The sequence below is a fragment of the Lonchura striata genome, chromosome 3, assembly GCF_046129695.1.
Source record: "Lonchura striata isolate bLonStr1 chromosome 3, bLonStr1.mat, whole genome shotgun sequence".
NCBI lineage: Eukaryota > Metazoa > Chordata > Aves > Passeriformes > Estrildidae > Lonchura > Lonchura striata.
Genome location: NC_134605.1, coordinates 84,599,998 through 84,622,446, shown reverse-complemented (window position 1 = coordinate 84,622,446; position 22,449 = coordinate 84,599,998). Strand labels below are relative to the sequence as shown.

The 22,449-nt window shown below is 38.9% G+C and overlaps 1 long non-coding RNA gene across 1 annotated transcript in view; it reads left to right on the top strand.

Annotated features, from left to right (window-relative positions):
• The first annotated feature begins 1,702 nt into the window (after positions 1-1,702).
• Positions 1,703-22,449, top strand: part of LOC144246071 (uncharacterized) — a 60,870-nt gene continuing 40,123 nt past the window's right edge. Inside the window, exon 1 of the long non-coding RNA XR_013339748.1 lies at positions 1,703-5,229. This is a non-coding gene — a long non-coding RNA (uncharacterized LOC144246071). The remainder of the gene's footprint in view (positions 5,230-22,449) is intronic.

The following is a 22,449-nucleotide window of genomic DNA, read 5'->3' as shown; positions in this document are numbered from 1 at the left end:
TTTGGAAACTGTGTGCCCTCTGCTCTTATGGAGACATGTGTGTGATGTCTTCCAGACGTTGTAGGGAGCTGTGAGCTCTTTGTGCTACATCTAAAGTAGTCTTTCCTCTGTGTGCAAACTACATAATATGTCTCCCTCAAATTATCTCTGTCCTCAGTCAGCCTGAGGAGTGTGCTGTTAGTGAATATGTGAAGACCTTGCAATGCCACTTGCAGAAAGGAAATCTGTCTTCTGGTGTTTGCTTTTCAATACATCAGCAGCAGCAGCATGTGGGGTGTGAGCCAGGGTGGGCTCAGAAACAACTTGTATTCACAGTGGTGTTGTATTCACAGTGATGTTGGTGCCACTGAAAAATCTGTGTGGAGTCCCCTCAATGAAAACACTGGTGTGAGATATATGATCCTCCCACAAAGAGGTGAACGATATTAAAATAGAAATGGCCAATGAAACAAGACAAATTATGATAGTCCAATAATATAGTATTTATAGTTTCTTTTCAGCTTCTGTTGTGTATGCACAGATATGCATGGTGGACTGACATAAATAAAACTGATAAGTTTCTGATTTTATAGAGAGAATAAATTTGTTTGGCTTAGATCTGTAGTTAGAGTATATCCAGAAAGATGGCTTTTGCTAGAAATTGAGCTTTTGTACCCCCTAACCCAGCCTGAGGAGCATGATCCACTAAGTAGATTCCAGCACACCAAGTTCCTATGTAGTCAGCAACATAGATACCCTAAAAGGGGTAACACAACACAAGGGTCACAGCTCCTCATTCTCTGGTTTTCAGAGCTGCAAACTAGGACTTACTCAGATCCAGACCCTGGAGATATATTCTGGCTAGCTGTGTAAATCACAGCTGATTTTCGTGCATGAATGAAGCCATGGTGTATGAGAAGCAATGCATCTGCAGTAGTCTCCGTGAAATCTGCAGATCACGGATCCTAATTACCAGAAAATCTTTTCCTGCCAAGTCACACTAGGTTTAGAAGGTACCTTGCTTTGTTGATCCTTTTGAATCTGGACAGCTTTAAAGCCAGACATGCAAGATTTCAGTCAAGGATAAGTAAGATGTGGCTGTGGCCTGACTGTAGTCTTACAGTGACACAGAATGATGGACAATCACTGGATTCAACACCCTCCTCCTTCCAGACAAAGCCAGCATTGCTTCTATCATCCTTTCTCTACCAAAAAGGAAGAAAGCCCTCAGAAAAGAGTAGTGTCTGTGTTATAGAACCATTATGAAATCTGTGTTTGAAATACCCAATGTAGCTTTCTGAATCAAGGACAGAGTTCAATTAAAGTGATGCCTCTACTGGCTTTTGTTCTGGCTAGATCAGTTCAACACCATGCTGTAGGTTAAATTATTGAAGCTGCAGAGGTAGCTGAGAACTGGCTACAGCACTGAATTTCTCCCAGCTGCTAGTGTTTTGTCAGCACTGATCAGTGATTTGTGCTCAAGTCGTTTGGTCAGAATCATCACCAGTGACAGCAGGCTATATTTGGCTTCTTACCTTACTTCTCAGCCAAAGGCAGGCAGGCAGATCCAGACCAGCAGCCTTACGTGGGATCTGCCCTGGACAGCCGTGTGCTGGCTCACAGAACCGAGTGCTTCAAATCAGTGTGTCAGCAGCTGCCTGCGAAGGCAGGGCTGGAGTTCTGCCAGTCCCTGGAAAGATGAAGTGCCTCTTCCAGGTGAGAACCACTGTGCTAAACCTCAGATGATCAGTGTGGATGCTGCCTGCTCCTGTCTGTGCTAGTTTGAGGAAAGATTTTTTATAAGACAGCATCCTCCTAAATTACTTCACACTATATAGTAGTTGAACTACTTGCTGGTCTTTAAAATCCTTATCTGAAGAAAAAGCATATATATGTGTATACACACATACACATGTAAATTAAATTTTTGTTTTGAAAGATGCTTGTCAAATATCAATTCCTGCATTTACAATTCCTACTTTTATATATTGATGGGTCATAATTTGAATAGTAACTACTTCAGAATACTGCTTTTATGTGATAAAAAGGCTTTTAGTCGTGGCTTCCCTTTATAATTCAGGTATTGTGATGGTAGAAAATAATTCAGATAACTGATAAAAATATATCTTCGTGATTTTATATGTGTTTGCACTTCAAAGGACCAGCAATGAAAAGATGATCACACATCTGAATCAGAAGGATAATATTTATATCTAAACTGAGTAACCATGTAATTCTGTTGGTGTTTCCCATACTGTCTCTGTCCTCCTCCACTTGCATGCTATAGCCTGATTCAGATTTTCTGTGCAGTGTTTATTACCTGACCTGAAAAGCTCAATCTAAATATTTAGTCTGTTCAATGATGTTCCCTGTATACTTCTGCTGCTATGTACTTATGGAAGAGTAAAATTCGTAAGGTTGGCCATTCTTGTAGCTCTGTAACTTTTATTTTTGATATTCATAGAATGCTTTTAGAAACTGGTTAAAAATTTCATTTTCCAGTATTCAGCTGCAGAGGAGGGCTTGGTATTTTCAGATGTGTTAGGAGTGATGCTTTTTCTACGCATACATATAACTATTCAGATCTCTGCAAAAGGATTCCTCTGTCACAAGGAATCCCACATTCCTAAATGCTGGGAGAAATCATCACATCTGGCCTAATTAGATATTAAAAATTTCAGGCTGAATTTATTTTCTAGATAGTGTATATGTACTAGTTATTGTTCAGCTCTCCTGCTCTGTGCATTTTATCCTCATGTAGTTAAAGACAGTATTATGTTCTTGCAAGATTTGTTTGGGTGACCAAATGAGCTCCTCGGGTCTGCTTTGCTCAGGCAGGCTTCATTCTGAAGTAATCCTACTTGCATTTTTGCCCAGCAGAATGTTCCAAGAGGTTTTCCTGTCTCCTTTCTTCCTACAAATGCAGAAGGAGGTTGGCCAGAGTCATAATATATTCTTGAAATTCAAGAATTGTCAGTGGGTGGCTACCAAGATATGCAACTTACAGACAGATTCATCATCTGAGCTAGGCTGAAATAATCACTGTAGTTGAGGAGGCTCTCAGAGGGCTAGGGAAGCTCCTTTCTCTTATGCTTCTTTTTCTGGTCAGTCCAGTGTTGCCTTTCATTTCTTTCCATTCTAGTTTTATATTCTGCCCTTACACCTGATATATTTTTTTTTACATTTTTCAAGTCCATAAATCCTTGAATTCTTAAGGACTGGTTGAGAGTATATGTTGCTAATTATTAATTCTTACTTGTTATTGGTATGCAAGCATAACTAAGTGAGTAGAACCTTCCTGTACCACTTCTACAGCAAAACATCACCAGCCACTGTTTCCGCCTTTCTCGTTAGATAATTTCTTGGTTTTATTTAATACACCTTGCATTAATGAGGGATTATAAAGCATTTAGGTGGAACTTAAGTCTATAATTACAATACATACAACATACAAATTTTTTAAGGTAACAATATATGCAATATTGTCAAAATGCTTTAACAGGAGGTCCAATACAGTTTTGTAGGCCATCCTTGACTGCCAGTTTCTATGTCAATACAAAAACCTACATTTAAAGCCTATATTGTTAGGCTTCCACTGGGTTTTCTGCAGCATTTCTCAGCACAGATGAGGTTTTGAGAGAACTTTTACAGTGGCAGTGTTCTTGTATCTCTATCAGTAATGAGCTATATTTATCATATTCTGGGTCTGCGTTTGTTGCTCACAGCCATGCTCTGATGAATGAGCAGACTTGGGCTGTTAGATTTCTCTCTTTCCTCACTCGTTTCCAGGTAATGAACTCACAGCTTTTAGTAGATGGTCTTAATCTGTAGCTGCCTGACAATACGTTTCGTACTACTGAATGCAATCTTATTGTGCTACTCAAGGTCATTTGACTTTTTGACTTTGTGTACAGTTCAGTCTTTCCCTTAATTATCATTGTCTCCCAAATTTGTATCAAAAGAAAATTTCTTCATCACAGTTATACTTGTCCTGGAAATGTTATTGAGATAAATGATAAATACAGGCAATCCTAATCCCAGTGCTGCTAAACTTGATTAGTCATCCTTCTTTTGGCTGGTAGTACCCCTCTCAGATAAATGTTTTCTTGCCTTTTCTTCAGCTTGGTTGCTGAAGAAACCTTCTTCAGTTTAACCAACACTTTCTCATTTGACTCTGTATCGAATGCTTTACTGAAAATTACATGAACTATGTCTCCCTTTATTTAGAAGGACTAATGTGTATATTCATAAATTCTTTCTTTTCAATTTTCTTACATTTACCTTCATCTTTGATAGTCATTTCCCTCCAAAGTGTGTGACTGAGGCCTGGCTAAAGTCACATGTACCGCATAGGTCATAATAAAACATTGGATGCCCAGGCTACTGAGTGCTTTAATCATCCTTCTGCAAATAGTTGCAGATTTTCTTCTCCCTCATTATATGACTGTCCCTTGCCAGACCTGCAGTTATACCTGGAATTTCATGTGCCAGTTCTTTTGACACATGGGCCAATACTGATTCATGCTTTCCTTCTGCTCTCCCATCTGTTGGTGTCCGTGCATTGTGGTGTTCCCTGTTCTTGGATAATCTGCTGTCAGGGGCTGTGCTTTTGTGACTACACACCTACAGCACTCAGCATCCAGAGCATCCACAGCTCTGGCTAAAATGGTGTGATCAATAAGATTTCTTAGATTTTGACTTTTATGGTTTTTGGCTTTGCTTTGGAGAAGCTTTTACTTCCTTTAGTGGCTCCTTCTAAAGCTGGTAGAAGTTTGTGCTGTGGGTTTGATGTTATCTGTCTTTGGAGAAGGATGTATAGAGTTGTGTTCTTTCTCCTTTCAAGAACTCACTATTGCTGAGCTCCACAAACAGAGGAGGGATATAAGCTTAATGGTTTTTACCTGAGAAAGATTGTTCTGGATAAAAGAAAAGCCACTTGTTCCAGGGGCAGTGAGAAGAGGTTAACAAATAAATTATTTTGCATAAGTTGTTCTCAATGTTCTCTGAAACACATATGTTCACTGGGCAACAAATGAGACTCAAAAAAAATCTGACTGCTTTTGAAAGTGCAGAGTCAGCAAGGAGGTTTGTCCTGTAGTCATACAGAGTCACTACCCAGGAAGTTCCTGTCGTCATTTTGCAAATCTGTACCTGAGAATATGGCAGTCTGTGCCAACTGAGACTGGCTTTTAGCTCTTTGATGCTGAATTCTGTGCAGCCAGTAGCACCTCTCTCAGTATAGAAAATCTGGTAAGTGGGAGTTAGGTGTAAGGACAAAATGTGTGTTTACTTAAAATTAGAAGATAGATAGGTTAACACATTACAAAACTTTTTAACACTAACTGTACATCTCTTTATCATCGATGTGTTTGAAAGTCCTGCACCATACTAGAATGTCATTAATCAGTGACACTGATTATGTCCACTGTTTTAGAATTTAAGTAAAGAGGGACATAAGTCAGTATTAATATTCCTTTTGTCATTTTTAAAGTGTAAATGTCATTACCTATAATGCAATTCAGTAGCATGCTGACATTTTATGTTACCTGGTTTTGCTGTTTACCATTAAGTGTTTGAAATATGATGTTAATGTTTGCTCCCAATTGGAACATGCCTCTGTTTTTAGCATTGTAGTTCTATAATTTTCATATGCTTCACTTCAGCACATGTTCAAGATAATTGGTTTTGATGATTCTTCACAGTCCTTTAGCACTTTCCAGACCAGAACAGTGCAGTTGTTCACCAATACTGAAAAAAAAAAAAAAGTGCCCATGAGGGATGGTGGCTTTGATTTTAAAAACTGTTATTGAAATAAGATAGTTCTTAGATGCAACACCTTTGAGGATTTTCAAGGTTGTCAGTGTTTGAAAAGCTGTTCCTTTTTAAAAGAAGGTGTCATAAATAAGACTATCAATTTTTTTACTTGTAATTCAAACAACAATAAAATAAAAATATTTACTAACACTGAAGTAACAATTTTGCTGTCATTTTATCTGCTAATTAGTATTCCCTTACTGAGTCTGAAGTATAGCTGGGGAATTCTTCTTAAATAATTGGGATGCTCCTATTTTATTTACCTTTTGGAATTAAAAACATTCTAATTTTTTCAAAATCAAGTAAGGAAGCAAAATTTGATCTGCCTTTCTGTTTTGCTTTTGTATTTACAAAAGCATATCCTGCCCACTAAACCACTTAAGCCATGCAAGTAAACCTTAACTGTATGTAGACTGACATCTCTGCATTGCATGAATGCTGGCTCTGGCTGTTGTCAATAATACTGAATTTTAGAACTCTGGAGTTCAGAAGTGACTTACAGGAGTGAATACTAAGGAATTGGCTCAATCACACTGAGCTGCTGCTGCTCCCCTGTTCACTTTTTGGTCTCCTGTTGTTCACTGTGCTGTCCTGTGCGGAGCATGGTGCTGTCTATGAGATGTAGCACAAACATCTCATCTATGAGATGGTGTTGTAGATGTGGCACATAAGATCATGGTTAAGTGGTGGATTTGGCAGTGCTGGCTTAATGGTAGGACTTGATGACCTTTTGGAGGCCCTTTTCATCCTGAATACTTCTATGATCCTATGAGAGCTTCCTTGCTTTGTAAGAAACATAAGCAAAGTGCTTCTGGTGAACTTCAGGGTTGTGATGTTCTGGGTGTGGGTCTGAAGCTTTGAACAAACTGTCTGAAGAATTCAAGTCTCAAGAGCTTTGAATGTCCTACTGGTAACAACGATTGAACTGGTTGATAAGGACCGGTTTCTATGCACTGACTCATTAGAAGCTGGTCTGCAATGAAATTATACTCTTTGTTTTAATTTTCTGTGCAGAGGCAGAATGCTTTTGACTTGAAAATAATGAATAAAAAAACCCCACAGTTACCAGGTTATTTATAAATAAGTAATGTAAGAGTGTGTTAAAATACAGTAAATAGTTGTTAAGTGAACTTCCTTGCTTTGCCTCCACTTTTTCAGCCCAATTAAAAATGAAAACAAGATCTTTAAAATGTAAACTTAATGACTTTGTTAGCAAAAATAAAAATACATAATTGGATTGACATATCTTTTTCTGGCTGCATATTTGATATAACTTAGGAAATCATGATTCTATACAGACTCTGTCAGATGATAGGCTAATGGCTTTGAGTTTAAGCCCACTCAGAAGGGTAGTTTGTCAGGCCCAACAGCAGAAAAAAGGGGAGTGTGAGCTTAGTTTATGTGGAAATTAAGAATATTGAATTTAAAATTATTGCTAAATAATAATTTTAAGGCACTTTGATGTGTTCATTTGCAGAATCTGTTTTTATAGAACACTGAGTTATATTAAAAGATTTTGAATGTAATTCATTGCCATTACAGTTAGTATTGAACCAAACCATGTAAATTACTTGCTCACTTCTAATCAGTCTAGGAAAAAAATTGATACACTTTTCTGTAGATTTTTATCCACTTTTTCTCCACACCTGCAATTGTGTTAAATTGAGAAAAGGAGTAATTAAGCCTTAAGCATGTGTTACATGACTTTCCTGCTTGCCATGCTGACCAAGCTTCATCTGATTTCACTGAGACTTTGGTCACACGTATTGCAGAAAGAGCCTCTCAAATTTCATACACTATCTTAGCCTCTCAGCTTTTAACTCTTACCTATAATAGTTTGTCTGAAACAGAGACCCTTAATTACAAAAGTGCACACTGCAGAACTGAGTGTAAAATTAGTTTAAGGTAGTTATTAGATGTTTGGTCAAAAAATGCAAAAATATTCACTAAACCAAGAATAGTGTCAAATATAATAGCTTTTTATTAAAACTAGTCTTCTTTAAGGAAATATTTCAGAATGATTATTCATGCCTCATTAATCTCACTAATTGGTAGTGATTTTGATAATACTTTCACATAATAATACTTTAAACCTAGATATCCTTTTGTTACAGTGAATTCAATGATGTAAACATTAAAACCAAAATACAGATAGACTGTTATAATGCAATTTACATTGGCCATTTTTGAGAAAGCAATTGAAAAGTTAAAAGCACATCAGGAGACTGATCAGATTAGTGTACTCAGTTTTGATGTACTGTAGTTATCACAGAAATATTAATGACTTATCTCTAATGAAAGGAAAAAAGGTTTTTACCTACCACTGTGTCTGAAATTATTAGGTTTCAAACACAGTGTGACAGTTCTGAAGTAAGCTTTTATGCTATAATATAATTTGAAATTTAAAATCTAGTTTTACTCTGCTATTGCCATCTATTCCACTGGATGTAAAACTGAACATCTTGACTGGCTGAGGTCAAATCATGGCCATCTGACATGTTTTTTTCAAGTAAACAAAATATAACCAAGAAAGAACTTTGAATTCATAATTTAAATTACTTAAATTTTGACATGGAGACAGTATTGCCCACAGAGTGCTGCCTGTATTCCAAATGGAGAATTTTATGTCTGCTATTAGCTTTTAGGTTAACTATTCTTTAAAAGTTAGTATTGATATCTGTAGGTACAGAGTGTAGGGTAGCTTTTACAGATGAAGGAATATCTATGTAGCAGTTTTACACTTGGAGCACTGAAAAACTTACATTCTTTCCTATTTCAAAGGCATTTATTCACTGAATATTTGCTGAGTGCCCTGAGAACTAGAAAAAGAGTGAAACATCGTCAACACATTCTCATTGCCATTTAAAACCAAATTAAATTTTCACTGTATTGATAACTGTTTTACTTTTGCTTTCCATGAACCTATACTTACAGGATTCTTTGAGCAGACTTCATATTTAAAGAAATAACTACAAATGTTAGATGCAGATATTTAATGATAATTTATCACAGTTGTTTGCATTGCAGCCTTGCCTTACAGATTCATTCAGTGAGGGAGCAGAATTATATCATGCATTCTAATCATTCACATAACTCAAATTTAAGATAATTAGTATTTTGAAAGCTTTGTTTGAAGTGAAAATTACTTGCAGATCTTTAAATCTGAATAGCATTCAATAACAAAAGGAATCAAAGAGAATTTTGATATTTTGGTAAGATTTTGTAAAGAGCAAAAACAAAGGAGTGCATTCAATCCTGTATAAAGAGTTCTTCAGGTGTGTCAATTATAATATTTGGTTTTTAGCATTACCAAGTACTAGCTCTTAAAACCTGTCTTATGATTTTTTAGTAGTGATTTGAGTGCTCAGTTAAAACTTTTTAGGTATGAGGTAATTTTAAAAGCATCTTTCTTTATAAGTCCACATAAATAATAGATCTGCTGTTAAAGCAGAGGCAGAATTCAGTTACTTCTGCAGCTGTAGGCTGGTATTATATCCAGTTTTAAACCACCCACATTTCCACAGCATCCACCCAGTTATGTGTTAAGTGGCACGATTAACATCTGTCGTGTGTGCTTCACTGTCAGCCTTAGAAAGCTGGGTACGTAGGATAATAATTTATTTTAGTAGAGTTAATTTTAATTGTATTTCTGTATGCCTGAATTAGAAAAGGCAGACTTGAAGATGTGCCCTTGAAGCAGAAGGCAATAATGTTGTATGTACCTAGTGAGACTTAAAGTCCTCATTTCAGCTATCTATGAGAAAGTTGGCTCCTGCCAAGTGGGGTTTTCCTTTTGAAGTGTCAGGTTCCTTGCAATGTCCAGAAAGCTCCATGGTTCAAAATGATGGCCAACAATCAATGGTGGTTATTGTCCACCATTTCCGGACATGGAGTTTTCTGGAGCTCTTGGACCTTTAAAGACCCTGGAGATGAGGTGTAGGTGAGACGATGACACAGGTGGTGGCTGCGTAGCTGCTTCAATAGTTCAGTTTCCTGCCTAAGCTTCGACTCTGTACTTAAAAATATTGGATGCTGGCATGTCTAAATTTCAGTTCCAAGTGGTGGGAAATTCACAAGATCGTTGTTTTTTTCTCAAATGTTGCCATCTTGGCCTGAACTCAAATGACAGCAGCTGTTCTCATGAGATTTCAATTTCAGCCAACTGAAAAAACAGCCTTTTCCTTTTCAGATTTAGCCAGCTAGTGATGGTAGCAGTGACTTCTCTTCACAATTTTAGGAATCCATACATCCCCTCCCACATGCCACACATACATGAAGAATAAAATGGACTCCAGAGTGCTATGTCTTTATTGTGTCTGCTGAATGGAGTTGTGTATTTTGTATGTGGAAAACATGGCCCAGTCCTCCAGTGTTCAGCATTTACATTTAGTATGCAACATATTTAGTCACTAAGGATTTATGTATAAAGATCTGTAAAAGAACTTTCCTCTAGGGAAGCACTGACTGGGAATGACTTCCACCTTCAGTCACGCGCAATCCTATTGAAATACCAACTCCTTCTGATTGATTTCTGCCAGTGTTCACTTGCCCTTCTTCCTCTCCAGCTTTCAGCAGCATATGGAGCATCAACAGACTCGTGGGCAGCTTGGCTTGACCTGAAAAAATGAGAAAGCAGTACTGATTTTAAAAATAGGGTGTGGAAGCTGAAGGCACCTCGTGCTTCTGTCTCACAGGAGCAGAAGGAGTGGCGAAGGTCAAAGAGGACTTGGTGTGTGTGTGTTGAGAGGATTAGGACCAGGTATGAAAGGAAAAAATAGGGTTGTAAATCTCTTCCCTTCTTTTACACATGGGTGTTTTCCTTGAGTATGGCATGGGACTGTGACTTCTACAGTCTCTGATGTAAGGTGAGAAAGGTGCTCCCTCCCTCAGGGTGCCAGCACTGTGTCCACTCTCAGCCTTCTAACTGATGGGCTTTCAGTCCCTGGCTGCTCCTCTGGGGTATTTTGTTACCAGGCACCTTTTTCCTAACCACCATCCAGGGTGGGCAGCCTGTGATCCTGGTGGCTAGCTAGGAAGATGTCAAGAATATGTCTTCAGTGCCCCAAGGCAGAAAATTGTGGTTTGGAATAATGCAGATTTGGATCAATTTAGACTGTAGGAAAGGAGGAAAACATTGAGAATTTATTATAGTTGTGAATAACCACTTACATGAGAGTCTTACATGGGTTTTTCTTAGTCTTTCTCCTATCTGAATTCATAGAATTCCTGATGATCAGCCTGAGAGCCATGTTGTTCAGGCTTCTTCTCGTGTTGTAGAAAGGAAAGTCTAAAACTTTCTGTCTAAGAGTTTATTTAATCCAGGGATGTGAAATTCCCAGCCAGATTGATAGGAGGTTAAATTCGTGATTGTGGGCTGAAAAACTGAGTGACACATTTGAAACTTGATCTTAGATTTGAAGTATGAAAGGGAGTGTCTTTTCTAGGCTGGTGCAATGCTGTTGTTAAACCTTGTGGAGCTGAGATGAGTTAGCTGGTCACTGTTATATGTGTAAAGATTAAGCTCTCTGGCATGTATACATCAGTCCTCTGGCTGTTCAGACACCATAAAAGAAGAAAATCTGTCTGCAAATATTCTTGGTATGTTGTCTATGCCACATCCAAATCCAAGGCTGTGCTAGTATGTGCTCACTTAGAAACCACCAATGGAATTAAATTTAACAAGTATAAGTGCACGCCTGTACCTGAAATCTCTGTGCAAGTTTGTAATATGAAATTCTCCATAGTTGTCATTGGAGAGGAATGGGCCTTTGTTAGGGTAGATTCATCTCATCCTAAGGTTCATGTTTTTCTATGCCAGATGTAACCTAGAGTGAGTAACTCAGCTGGGGATACCATTTTTTTTTGGTAGGTGTGCGAAGATAGACAAGTTGAATCTCCCTCCTTGTGGCAGTGAGGCAACATGGAGCTACTTGCCAGTAATTATGTGTCAGAGCTAAATCTTCTTTCTTGGGATCAGGAAATTGGAAGCAGTTCCTGGATGCCTGTCCTGTGCATCAGAGAGTTACAGCACAGGGGGATATCTTGCCCCAAAATCTGTGTTAATGAACACTTAGAGCAAACATAAAAATAACTTTAAGGAGAAAATTCTCATTAGCAGTCAGGACTGTGGATACAGAGCTGGCAAAGAATGCCTGGAGCTGGATGTGATATTATAAAGGATAGAAACATGAACTGCCAAAAAATGCTTTAGGTAACCCATCTCTCAAACTAACAGGTCTGGGACTAGGAACTTAGAAGATTTTCCACTATCTTACTGGATGACCTTGGAAATATTTTTTCTTCTTGTTATAGCTCTAATTCCCAGTAAATATAATGTGGACAAGACATGGATTTCTTGTAAAAGCCTTTGTGTGGGTTTAAGGCAATTTACAGGGTGGTGCCTGGGAAAAAAGCTACCTCCCCTTTAGTTTTAAGGACTATTCTTTCACAAGTGAGGAGAGACAAATATGAAAAGATGTAAGTAAAAAAAAAAAAAAAAAAGTTTAGTAAAAACTGAAACAATAACAGGCACAATAACAGTAAAAATCACTAGATACAAAGGTGCTGATTCCCAAGGATTGCCTGGGGAATGAGGAAAAACAAGATATGGAAAGATATGGAATATAATACACTTTCTTGGGTTACCCAGGACACCCATTGTCAGGCCAAATGAGGAGGTTTTGTGTAAATGCTGAAGGGTTTTCTCCTGGTACTAGAGAGGTATGGAGTTCTTAAAAAGCACTGTAGAACTGCCATTTAATTTTAGTCCATAGGTCTTAATATAAGATAGTATTAGAAATATTATATTAATAGATGCAGTAACTTAACCAATGATGAGGGAAAAAAAAGTTACAGGTAGAGTAGCTCTAATTGTGCTGGAAATTAGGTAACTTAAAGTAGTAAAAAATAATCCATGTTTTCAATATACAGAGGTCAGGAAGCAAGCTTTATTGTAGACAGAAAATAGACTCACTCATCTTTCGTAGGAAAATATGATTTTATAAAAGCAACAGATATCTTCATCAGCATAAATCTAAATAAATATAGTGATAATAATACACAAGTGCTTTCTAATGAAGGTTTTTCTATTAGTGATAAAATATGTTCTTTAGGAACTGAATCCATGTTCATGCTTGATTTATCTGACAGAGACCAACAAACCTTCCTTGATTATGTGATTTGATCTGATCTTTGATTAGAGTGGCTATGGTAAGATTTCTTTCGTTTTCCATATATGAATTCTACTTAAATCACAGAGTTTGAGATTTTAATTTAAGCAGTTCTTCTACATTTTATGTTTTTCCACGTTTTTTAACCTCTGCAAGAACTTCACGCTTTCTTTATTGGTGTCCCAAATTCTTCCTGTCTAGGCTGTATAGAAATAATGTTTTACTGTCTCTGTTGCTATTAACACAGTGTCACAGGGTATAAGAATGACCTGTCCAAGTTTTTTACAGGACACCAGGTTGTGTTGCCTTGCTCAGAGATAGAAGGATGGATGTTTACTGTGAGAATCTTTCTAGAGCTTGGGAGTAGAGGACCTGGGTGATTGCAGTAATTCCCAGCATGAACTGATGTAAAGCAGCACTGGTATTTTTTCACTGAGGGAGACCAGGAGCAGTCAGGTGATCCACAATGATGTCTGGAGGCAGAAATGAATGGAGTCAGTAGATGCTGAAGTAAACTGCTGCAATGAGGTCTCGAAAAAAGCATGTTATGTCTGCAGCCCTAGTTGAAGGAAGTGAATTACCTTAGACAGTCTTGAGCAGAATGTGAGGAGCAGGGCTCGTTTGTGGCCAGCTGCCATATGCTGTTATTAAAAATGACAATGGCAAGGACACCACTCCAGTGCACCACAGTTGCCTTGAATGCAGTTACATTTTTGACTTTTGAAACATTGAATTGTGAATGGTTTTCAACAAATCAGATGGAACATGCAGAAAAAAATGGTTCAATTGTCCAATAAGAAATGTTGTTAGTATATGCTTTTCTAAAATCGATTTTATTGTCACATTGATTTTGAGTTCTTCTTAACAACAATGAAAAGAAACGAATGGAATTTTAAAAATTCATGTAGCACTTCTTTTCTATTCTAAAATATTTTCCTGCAATATAATTATTCAAAGGATTTCTGTCTGAGTTATATATTAAAATATTTAGAATTGCATTTACATTTGTAAAGACATGTGCTACCTTGTGTGTCCTGCCACACAGGTAGAGCAGTTTAGCCTGCATCAGGCTAATGCTGATATGAATCCACACATATAATATCTATTATCCATTTATATTTTTATAAATATTTTTATAAATATTTATATTTTTATATTTCTCCTTTCTTTATATATTTCTCCTATTTTTATATTTCTCCTTTCTTTTTATATTTCTCCTTTCTACCTAGAAAAATGAAATTCAACACATGTAGCTGAAGTGGTTTAAAACATCAGTAGCTGTTCTCTGCCAGCAGGTCACAATCAGCCACTGAGCCACCTTAGTGGGTTGGGTTGGCTGTCATCTACATCTGTACAAAGTCAGCTGGGTTAGCTTATGCCTTGGTGCGTGTGGTTGTTCAGTCTCTTGTGGAAAACAACTGCAGGATCTTGCTCCTAAACTGTTACAGCTGTTTCCAAATTATTACCAATTCTCTAGGGCTCTGGTGTAATGCTGTGTGCAGACCAAGGCTTTTTAAAAAATGTCAAACATATCAGAAGCCATCTTAACAACGGTGAGGAGTGTTTTAGAACTATTTTTGCCTTAATTGTATATTGGGAAGAGAGACAGTTCCTTGCAAGAACAGGACTTCCTAATAATGAATTTATAAGAATAAAACTTGTAAAGTGTATTTGACAGTATTTAGCAGCTGCAGAATTTCGTTATTTGTTCCCTGATTTCATGCTGTCAAATCTGACAACATGAACTAGTGCCAATCTTTGCTTTGAAAGACAATTTCCTTTTATAAAAATCCTAATTATTAAAGCTAAATTTAGATTTTATTAGAAGGAAGTTTTTAGTCTTTTATATTTGTAAAATAGCTTTCAAAAATGAAGTTGGTTCTACCTTTGACAATTAATCAAAATGGTATTTAATGAAAGCCAGATTTTTTTTTCCACCTTCTGCTACCAATGGATGAAGTTGGTGTGAATGGCGAGGAAGGCACTTGTATTTTTGATACACATAAAACATGGTTATCAACTCTGTAGAAGTCTGGATTTATTAACCATTTTCAGACACACTTAGTTGGGCACATTTGAATCTCATTTAGCTAAAGATACTATTGATCACCCACTGCATGTGGAGGAGAGGGTGTTCAAACTGGGAAGTTAACTTGGATGTTGCCATAATTTGGGTCCTAAAGATATACAACCCTTTTGTCTTTAAAATGACAGTGCTTTTAACACCCTTCTTGATGGAATTTTCAGGTACTATAGGCAAAGGTTTGAATTAATGCAGATTAACAGCTGCTACTGTAACCTGTGCTCTGGATACAGGCTATCACAGCTCAGATGCTACTGGCCTTCTGAACTGTTCTGTGCTTTGTCCAAATTCCATCACAACCCAGAAAGCACAGACCAGTTATTCCACTGCTTACCTGAAAATAATGCATGTGACAGTTTATGGTTTGGGGGCAAGATACGCTTTTATTAACTAGCAGCAAGCTAGTCTCCTGACCTCTTTCCCTGGAATACACCAGACTTCTGGATGCAGAACTGATGTTAAGTGTACAGTTGGCTGGTAATGAGGGATTTGAGCCCTTTTCCCTGCTTCCCCCACAAGAACTTAGTGTAGAGACTATAATGAGAGTTACAGTAAGTATGCTGACAACCATGGAGGAAACTGGTGCTGGTGTTGTGGGGCATCTTGACTATGTTTTCACAAGTATAAGTCATAGAAGTGGGACCACTGAAGGAAGCGCTAATGAAACATGAATTTTCTGCACCATCCAATGATACAGCCATGTTTAGCTGCTGAAACAATATTCCTTAATGAACAGTTTTGAACTTACTGTATTATACTGCTGTAGTTCTAGCCTAATTCTGTGAGAAATAATGAAGCATATACATTAAGAATGAGAAAATCTTAGCACAATGCAAAGTATTGTAGAACACATACCTATGAAGCATCCAGTGCACACAAACTCATAGAACTTTCTGTAGTTAAGATGGGAAGGAATCTCTGGAGATCATCTAGACCAGCTCCTGTGCTCAAGTAGGATCAGTTGAAGCAGATTGCTCAGGGCCATGTTCAGTCAGATTTTGAGTATCTCCAAGCATAGAGACTCCAAAACCTCTGCAGGAAACCTGTGTTCAATCAATGTCTTGATTAAAAAAAGCAAGGTTTTCTTATGTTTAAAAGGAATTTCCTGTATTTCAGTTTGTGACATTTGGCTCTTGTCGATTCACTGGTTCCCACAGAGAAAAGCCTTGCTCAGTATTCTTTGTACCCTCCCATCACATATTACACACATTAATGAGATGCCCTGACCCTCTGTTCTCCAGGATGAACAGTTCCAGCTCTCTCGGCCTCCCCTTGTATGACCCTCACTTGTCTTTGTGATCCTTTGCAGATCCTGCTCCAGTAGGTCCATGTCTCTCTTGTACTGGGAAGCCCTGAACTGGACAGAGTACTCCAGGTGTGGCCTCACCTGGGCTGAGTACAGGGGCAGGATCACTTCTCTTGACCTGCTGCCAGTGCCCCCACCTCATGCAGGTCAGGACAGTGTTGACCTTCTTTGTGAAGCTTATATGGTCTAGTATTGTGTGGCAGGTTTCATTAGAGAGAAATAAAGTTTTAGGGGAAGTGAACTAGCTTGAATTAAATTTTTAAATGTCAAAATATGACCTCAGTGAAGTGAACAATGTGTGCTAGTAAACTACAGGAGAGAAACTGTCAATCTGGGAATAAGACAACAAGCCCACAGAGGCTTCACAGTGATCAATGAAAGAACCTAAAAAACCACCAGAGTATGGTGTATTTCTTGGGAAATCTCTTGGCCTGAGAATAAGCCTTGGGGTGGCACTGGGCAGGGGGCTAGGACATCTAGTCGGCTACCAACTACCAAATGGTATGCTGCAGCCTGCGGTAGGTCTTTGTGTAAGCTCCATTTTTATGTAGCTGTCTTCTTATTAGAATTGTATTTGGTTATATATCTAAAATACTCCTGCTGCTGTCCTTGCATAAAGCCAGTTGTAAGGAATAGTTAGGGGTAAGTTTTTGTGTTTTCCCTCTCCCTTGCTTCCACTTATTTAGTCATGAGAACATGATGAGGAACTGTTTTGGTTTTTTTTCCCACATGCTGAGTGATTAAGGACCTGAGTGCTGAAGACCCACTTTCCCCTTCCCTGAGCATCATTTTCTCTTCCACCCAATTTGCAATATGTTTTTTAGGCTCTGCTGGAGCTCATGAAACATTCATACCTGTGGTTATATGGTACATTTTGTAGCACTTGTACCGTGGTATTACTGTGTGCCTTTAGCCACATGACATCCTTGTGTCTGACCTGAGAGACATGGATTTTACTGATGGACCACTTGGTGAATAAGGAATTGGCTGGATGGATGCACTTTAAAGGGTGGTAGTCAGTGACTCAGTGTCCAGGTGGAGACCAGTGACAAGTGATGTTCCTCAGGGACTGGTGTTGTGCCTGACACTGTTTGACATCTTGGCAACATGGACATAGATTGAGTTTGCCAATGACACCAAGCTGTTCAGTGGGGTCAACGTGGTGCAGGAAAGAGATGTCGTCCAAAGGGACACGGGCAGACAGGCCTGTGTAAACCTTACAAAGCTCTACAAGGATCTACAGATGGATCAGTGCATTCCCAAGTACAAGTATAGGCTGGGTGTGAATGGATTGAGAGCAGCCCTGAAGAGATGGGTCTTGATGGGTGTTGGTGAATGAGAAGCTCAGCATGACCCAGCAATGTGCACTCACAGTCCAGAAAGCCAGACACATCCTGGGCTGCTTCAAAAGATGCATAGCCAGCAGGGCAAGGGAGTTATTCTCCCTTGCTGCTTCACTGTGGTGAGACTCCACCTGGAGCACTGCATCCAGCTCTGGAACTCTAACAGAAGAATGACATGGACCTATTGGAGTGAATCCAGAGGAAAATGAGCAGAGGGCTGGACGACCCCTCCCAAGAAGACAGGCTGAGAGATTTGAGTTGTTCAGCCTGGAGAAGAGAAGGCTCTGGAGAGACCTTATAGCAGCCTTCCAGAACCTCAAGGATAGGAGAGCGCTATAGAGGGGCTTTTTTACAGGGGCTTGTAGTGATAGGGCAAGGGGGAGTGGCTTTAAAAGGAAAGTGTAGGTTTAGATTAGATAATAGGAATACGTTTTTTATTGTGAAAATGATGAAGCACTGGCACAGGTTACCCAGTGAAGCTGTGAATACCCCATCTCAGGAGGCATTCAAGGCCAGGTTGGGTGGGGCCTTGAACAACCTGGTCTTAATAATAGGTATCCCTGTCCATGACAGGGGGGTTGGAACTAGTGGTCTTTAAACTAGTGGTCTTTGAAACCAGACCATTCTGATTGTATGATATATGATATACTGTTTACATGAAATATGGACTTAAATGTTTTATCTGAAAACATGCATGAAAGCAAGTAATTCTCTGCTTCCTTCCTCCCCCAGAATCATAACTGTCCATGATTATATTGTCAGAAGTTTATGTCTGGCCCTAGTTAATGCTCTTTCATTTCATGGTGGTCATACTTCCTGTCTGAGACCTTCAATACTGATCCTGTACTTGGAGGTCCGTTCTGATCTGCCAAAACCAAAGAAATGAGTATCCATAAACAAGAGGGAACTGAATAAGATGATTGCTCTGCTTCCTTTTTCTTGAACATATTGTAGTCAGATTTGGGTTATAATTTGAAATAGAATTGAAAAATTCAAAGGAAGCCTCATAATGTTCTTAAAATCTCTCAGATGAGAAGTCTTTTTAGGTGGCTTAAAGAAACCCATGCCACATGAAATGTGTTACCCATGGGCCCTAGTTTCTCCATGTCTGCCATTGCTGTTAAGAAGCCCTTTCTCATGCAGCCTATGGCTGGCATCTTCCAGGAGGGTCCCATTGGTTTAAAAGATACTTCATTGTGTGGTTGTTCTGGAGGTTTCAGTTTAGGAGAATGCTGAAAAACAACCCACAAGTTCATCTGAATGCTCTGGCTAGCTGGATTAATTTTCAGGCTGTTTTGTGTGTGTTGAAGAAAACATCATATCTGAAGGAGGTTTTTGCAGCCCACCTACTTGATGGTTGGGACTGCCCAGGGAAGCAGTGCAATTGCAGGAGAACCCCTGTGGAAGAACCCCTCTATGTTAGCCTCCAGAACAGCAGGCTCACTGAGGCTGGAGCAGTTGGAGGTGGTGACTATGTCTGCTGGAGGTTGTGGCCAAGTTATGGAGCTGAAGGAGGAGAGGAGCAGACCATGTTTATGGTATCAGGGAAGATGGAAGAAGGACTGAGAGTGTCTTCACAGAGACCCTGCAGAGATGAGAACCTGAATGTCCTGACTATGGAAAACAGAGCAGCCAGTCTGTGGGAAGTTTTTATATTAGTGGAGGAACACTGTGTTGAGGAACACAGGAGGCTTATGACTTCTGTCAGAAGTTGTCCTTACAAGGTTGCTGTCTTACCTTCAAAAGGACAGTCAGGCAATTTCTGTGCTGAATGGATAAATGCAAATGTGGCCACCTTCAAAAAATCCCAGAATTTTAACTTGGAGAACTACAAGCCAGTCAGCCTTAATTCAGCCCCTGGGAAAATCATGGAGTGAGTCCTTTTGTAATATGTTTCTGGACAAATTGGTGATTGAAACAGTCAGAATGTATTTTTTAAGGGTAAATGATTCTTGACCAACTAAGTTGCCTTACTATGCTGAAATCTCTATTGTTGTGGATGAGAGAGTACTGTGTCATTGACCTTGGCTTTAACAGAAAGTTCTATACAATTTCCCATAATATTCTCATGTCCATATTGGGGCCTTACTGTCTGGATTAACTAGTAACAAATAAATACCCAGCTGGACATTTAGGCTCAGAGTGTAGCAGTTAATGGTTCATATTCTGCCTGGATACCAGTGGAGTGCCAAGGGGTTTCTACCCTTTAATGTACTTTTCAGTGACCTGAAAAAGGCAATAGAATGCATTTTGGTTTAAGTTTGCAGATGATGCCATACTGGGAAGCCCAGTAGATAGCACAGCATTTTCATCTATAGGGACCCTGATAAATAAGAGTAGTGTGTTGACAGGAACCCTATGAAATTCAGTAGGGCAGATGCATGCTCCTGCTTAGAAGCAATGTACCAGAGTGGGTTGGAAATTGACTAGTAGCAGTTCAGCAGAATATTTTGGCAATCCAGCAGATGGGAAGCTGAATATAAGCCATCAGTGTTCCTTGGCAGCAAAGGCCAACAGCATCCAGCAGCCAGGAAAGCAAGGGGAAGTATATCCTCTAGTCAGCACTCACTAGGTGTCATCACAAATATTGCATCTTTTGGACCTTTTCCATCTTCCCTGATAGAATACATAAAGTTTTGGACCCCACAATACAGGAGAGGTGATTATGAGGTGCAGGGAGTTCAGCAGAGGCCACCAAAATGGTCAGGGATTGATCTGGGGCTCTTGTCCTGAGAGCGGCTGAGGCACCTGGTCTTGCTCAGCCTGGAGAAGAGTTTGCTTTAGGGGGAACCTGTTAGTACCTACAAGGAGTTTATTCAGAAGATGGAACCAGGCTTTCCCAAGCACTGTGTTGGTTGGAGGATGAGAGACATTTGGCATGAACTGAATTGAGAGACTCAGAGTGAATATAAGAAAAAGCTTTCTCATCATAAGGATAGTCAAACAGTGAGTAGCTACCCAAAGACTGTGTAATCTCCACCTTTGAGGTTTCAAGACTGACTGAGCAACCTGATATGACAATAGAGCTGACCCAGTTGTGAGCAGTTGGTTGGACTAGATCATCTCCAGAGATCCCTTCCAACCTCAAATAACCTGTGATCCTGTGTGTAGAAGTATGTATAGATTATGTACAGAATTAATTCTGTGGAGACTGTAAATGGAACATGTCTTCAAAGACAACACAAAAGTGGTTCACTTTTGACTTTCAAAATAAGGAATATTCAGACTTCCATGAAAAGAAAAATAAAATGTAAAAAAATCTGTCTGCTTTTCTCTGCCTCCCCAGTTTCTTTGCAGATCTTATTTTAGCCCAGAACCAGCAAAGTCTGAAATGTTGTCACCATATTCATGCACACATTCCTTTCCTGTATTCATGTTGAATGCATCTCTGTGAAAGATTTAATAAATGCCTTCCATTTACATCATTTATGTAGTGAATAGAGCATGAAAGATGGAAAAAAACAGCTTTCAAAATATCAGTGTAGCTGTTCTATTTGGGGACAACCCTTCAAACACCTGAATTCTTGCATGTCTACTAAAGTGAAGACAGTAAGGGTGATACATGTATTCATGCTGGTGTTTGACAGTTTGCAAATAATTCATACAATAAATGTCCCCTAATGTAGTCTAAATGCATCTCTCAGATATTTCCAACTGGGCAGCATAGATGTAATCAAGAATAATTGAAGAGCTGATTTTGTGCTATGTTAACAGAACTGTCTTCCTGAATAGGTTAGGATGCCTAACATGTTGGCTTTCTCCATGATCATATTGTTTGAATTGGATGTGGAAGAATGGTTAGTACTATTTAGTCATAATCTGTCATAAGAATCCTAAATAGCTTTGGAAAAAAAATCATAATTATGTTCCTAAGACTGATGGTATTTCAGATCTTGCAGTGGTAGAGGTTTTTTGGTCTTGCCTCAGAATTACTTTCAGAAGAAGAAGTACACTCTCAACCTAATCATGTCAGCATCAGAACACCTGCAAAAATAGATCAAAAGAAAAAGTGGAATTACTGAGATTCCCTTGCTATGAATAGCACTCCTGTGAATGTGTTAAGCAGTCATGTTGGCTGTACTGAAAATGCAACATACCCAGTGGAACCAATACAAAAGAAAACAAATCTGGGGATGTATTTACTGTTTGAGATAGCAGTTTGGATATTTCTGTGGTGTAGTGAGTGGAATACCTGTGGGGATCATCAGATGGGCCTCAAGCTGGAGTATGATCATGAGAACTGCAAACACAGCAATGCTGTTCTTGTGGGGGAAATGCTGGGTTTTGTTGTGTCAAAAGTGAAAATCTTACTTGACTCCTGCAGTCTTAATGGCTGATCATCTCCCATGGGTGCCTGGCCTAGAAACTACCCAGATCAAAGTGATCAGCTCCCAAAGACTGTGCGCATCACAATCGAGGAGAGACATGCTTTGTTTACTGGTGGACACCAGTGTGGTGGGATGGGAAAGGCACCAAGTTTCTACCAGGGTTAGAGACCTTCAAAGCCTGTGTCTATAACTGGTACCTTCCACATTTCTGATAGCAGTTTTGTGCTAGCTTGTGATAGTATAATGATGTAAGTAAGAATGGCCAAAAAAAAAAGTGATCATCGCAAGACTGCTTAAAACTGCTGGAGATGGAAAACAAACTAATTGGGTAAGAATATGCTCCTTGACTACTATTCCTTTGTAGCCATTTGATCTTCCTTAAGTAGGGAAACTATTAGTCTCTTTGGCTCTGTATTTTTATTTTGCA